Raw genomic sequence first — 4,573 nt, 5'->3', positions numbered from 1 at the left:
TATATAGCTTATAAATTCAATTAGTACTAAATTAGTATTTAATTTTAGTGGAATAATACTAAAAGTGTACTAATTGCAATTTTAATAGCTTATATAAGCAATATTAGTAATATTAACAGTAAATAAATAAACCTAAATGGTTAATCTATATTATAAATTAAGTTATTTAATTTTAAGATATATATTAAAGCTTGGATAAAGGTTACAAAAAGTACTAAAAAAAGTACTAAAATACTAATTTCGCAACCCTGGTTTTTATTATAACTTTTTATAACTTTTATGTATAAGATATTTTAATTTTAAAAAGCTATAGAATTTTAACTGTATTAATATTATATTAATAGAATTTAATAATAATTAATTTAATACATATCTCTTAATAAATATAAATATAACAGTTGGAGTAGTTTTTAATAATTAAATATTTAGAAATTTCTGTATTTTATTTAAAAAGCAGATTTTAACAAGCTTTTTAATTTTAGTTATTATAACTTTAACTTTTAAGAGAGTATTATAGCTTTTTATATCTACTAGCTTATTTTTTATGTATAAATTGCTATTTTAATATTTTTTAATTATTTTTAATTAGAAATTTTAATATAAATTATACAGTTTTAAATATAAATGTAATAAATTAAGAATTTCTATTTAACTTAAATAGTTTTATATATTATTTAAAATAGCAATTTATATTATAAATTAATTAAAATAATATAAAAGTTAGAGTAATAAAAAATAGTATTTTATTTTCCTTTAAAATTAGATTATATAATATAATATCTATAGCTTAATTTATAAAAAATAAATTCTATATTTAATAAGTAAATACTTTATAATATAATAAACTCTATTTATAGATTTTTATATATTATTTTAATAAAGCTAACTTTTATAATTTATTTATCTTATTAAATTACTAATATATTATATAAAATATAAAACATATAAAATACTATTAAATAAAATAGCTATATTATAAATAAAATTCACCTACTTATTATTATATTAGAAGAAAATCTTGAATTATTAAATATAAAAAAAAACCTCTAATTTAATACTAAAAATAAATTAAATAAACTTATTAAAAAATATTAACTTAATATATTAATAATTAACAAACTGAACTTAGTTATTTATTAATAAAAAAGGCTTTTAATATAAACTATATCTATTTATAAAATAAAAGCTAAAAAGGAATAAAAAATAGAAGAAGATAATAAAAAAGCTATTTTTTAAAAGTTAAATAGGTTAAAAGTAATTAATTTAATACTTTTAAATCTTTTTTTTTTAAAAAAAAAAGAAATATTAATAAAAGCTGCTATAACACCTTTAGTAGAATAAATATACTAAAATTAAAAATAAGAAAAATAAATGAGCTACTTTAAGCTAAAGTATTATATTAAATCAGACTATTTATAGTTATTATCTTAATTTATCTTTTTAAGTTTCAATCTATTTTTTTAAATTTCAGTTTATTTTTTTAAGTAATAATCTATCTCTTTAAATATTAATTCTTATTTTTTCTTTTAGTAGCTTTAAGCAGCAGCTCTATTAGCTTATAATAAATAAATTAGAGTTTCTATAAATGTTAAAATAAATACTACAGCTTTTAAAATATTATTCTACTAACTAATAAAAATAAAACTATTAGATATATAAATAGTTTATATTTTTAAAATAAATAGAAATCTAGTTATAATATTAAAAACTATATAAAAGTTAATATTATTAAATATAAAATAGGTTATTTTATTAAATTCAGAGCCTAAGTTAGTATTTATTAAATTCATTAAATTTAATAAAAACTTTTTTTTAATTATCTGCTGTTTTAAAGCTCTAATAATAAAAAAACCGTAATTAACTTAATTTTATAAAATACTGGCTTTTTTACTACTTATTTTTAACTATTTTCAAAATATTTCTTTTTTAAAGCTAGAGTCTAGCAGAGGCTTTATAAAAAAAGCCTCTTTAAGCTGACTGCTTATATTAGATATTTAAAATAAATCTGTATTAGCAGCCTTTTTTAATAACTTTAAAATAGCTAAAGAAAGTAGAGTTTTAATATTAAAAATAATTAATTTACTGTTTTTTAGCTAAAAAAAAATAAAAAAAATAATATTAATCTAAAATAGAAAGATTAATAAGTAAGTACAGTTCTGCTTTTTAAGATATTTTTTTAAATTTAATAGAGATAAAAAAACTCTATTAATAATACTAAAGCAGGCTGTCTATTTAATCTAAAGCTAGTAATAAATAAATTTACTATTCGTAAGATATTAATATCTAAGCTGGCTTTCAAAAAGTATTATATTAAATATTAAAAAAGCAGTCTATAATAAATAACAGTTAAAGCTATATTTTTTAGTATATATTAATATCTTTTATAAAAATTTTCAATTATTAATAAGATATAGTTTTATTTATATATTCTTTTTATTTAGATTTCTTTTTATTAAATTAAGATTAATCTATTTTAATTTATATATAAATTCTTTTTTATTAAAAACACTAATCTATTTAGATATAGCTACTAAAGTTATTAATGTATTTTTTTAAAAAATATCTAAGCTTAAAATTATTATACTGTTTTTAATCTCTAGCTTATTTAGAATTATAGCTTAATAAAATCACCTATATATTATATAGTCTTTTTAATATTAATTTTAATAAATTTAAATTTTAAGTTAATAACTCAGTTTTAAAATTAAATAGATTTTTTAATATTAATAAACTGCTTAACATTATTAATTTTAAAACGGCAGATTTCTTTAGAGTAATTTAATTACTTTTTAATAAAACTTACTATACTTTATAAATTAAAAAAAATTGTAAAAACTAAAATATAGCTATACTTCTAGCTATTTAGTTGTTTAGTAACTAAAATTAAAGTAATAGTAAATTTAAATAAAAGTCTATAGAATATAAAAGCTTTTTTAAAGCTAAAAGTAACTGTATATTTTTATTCTATTATAAACTTGTTTTAAAAGTTAAAATAGTATAGTTGCTTATATATATAGTTAAAAATATAGCTGGTATAATAGCTTAAATAGCTAATAATACCAGTAATACCAGTAATAAAGTACTTATTATAAATATCTTTTTAAAAGCTTCTAGTATTTATATATCGAAAATAAAATTCTTCTCTAACTTTATTTACTTTTTTAAATAGAAAGAAATTAGATTTTTTTTTAGCAGGATTTAAAAAGAATATAATTTTAATAATAAAAGCTTACTTTAAAATAGCTATTATATCTTTTATATTATATATAGCTATTTTTTAAAAATAATAGAATTTAAGGCTACTAGCTTACTTTTTATTTTATAGTTTTTATAGCAGTATCTAAAGATTTAAATAGTAGTTAATCTAGAATTATATATTAATTTAGTTATTTTTAATATTTTTAAAAATATTTTATATTAAAAATATTTTTTAAAAAGCAGGTTTATTAAAGCTCTCTATAAATATTAAATTAAAAAAAAGTTAAAAGTTTTACTAAGTTTAGTATAAAATTAAAATAGTATCAGCTAATTTTTAAAAACTTTTTAAATAGATGGCTGTACTTATTATTTTATATTATGAAAAAAGAAAAAGTTATTTACTTTACTAAACATATTAATTTTATAATATTTTATTAGCTTAATTTTTATAAATTTATAGATATTAGTTTTTTTATTAATACTAGCTATTATAGTATAGTTATGGTATTAAGCAGATAAAAAAATAGTACTTTTTAATAGAGAAAACTTTTATATTTTTTTTAAAAGAAAAAGCAGAGTGTAATTAATAAATTAGTAGAGTGGAAATAAAAAGAGAATAAATAGATTAAATACTTTTTTATATTATAGTAGTTATTGTTATTTTGTTATTTTATCTAATTTAGATATCTAGGTTAATAGATAGAAGAAAGTACAGTAATCTACAAATGATAAAATTTAAATATTTAAATAAATACCTTATAGAGTAAATAAAACAGGGAAAATTAAATAATAATATATACCTTTTATAAAACCCTCCTCTTAATAATTATACAGTAGCTAGTATAGTAATAATATTAATAACTTCTTTTTCTCAGTATTTTTACCTTATCTAACTTTATTAAAAATAATAACTTAATTAGTTATACTTAAACTGCAGCAGACTAATTAGCGTTTTAATAAGAGAGGTTTTAAATTCAGCCTTTTAAAGCTTAGTTCTAAGGGTGCTAAATTTTTTAAAATTTTAGCTTTCGTTACTATATCTCCAGCTGGATTTAAATTAACAACGTTTTAAAAAGTTTTAGATATTTAACTATTATACTATAAAAATACTTTTTTATATTATATAATATATACAAACTCTAATATAAAAAGATTAATAATATTAGTAGGCTGAGTTATAAATATAATTCTTTTATAAAAAAGCCTTTAATTAGTAGTAGCAGCTAATAATAGCTTATAAATTATAAAAAGTTTTTTTATATATTATTACTGTAATAAGATATATAGAACAGCAGGAATATATATATATATATATATATATAAAGAAAAAGAAAAGGCTAGAAATAGTAGCTTTTATATAATAGTTCTATAATTT

The sequence above is a fragment of the Ilyonectria robusta genome, assembly GCF_021365365.1.
Source record: "Ilyonectria robusta strain PMI_751 chromosome Unknown BGZ61scaffold_86, whole genome shotgun sequence".
NCBI classification, from domain to species: domain Eukaryota; kingdom Fungi; phylum Ascomycota; class Sordariomycetes; order Hypocreales; family Nectriaceae; genus Ilyonectria; species Ilyonectria robusta.
The sequence above is the reverse complement of the archived record's forward strand: the minus strand, read 5'-3'. Positions refer to the sequence as shown.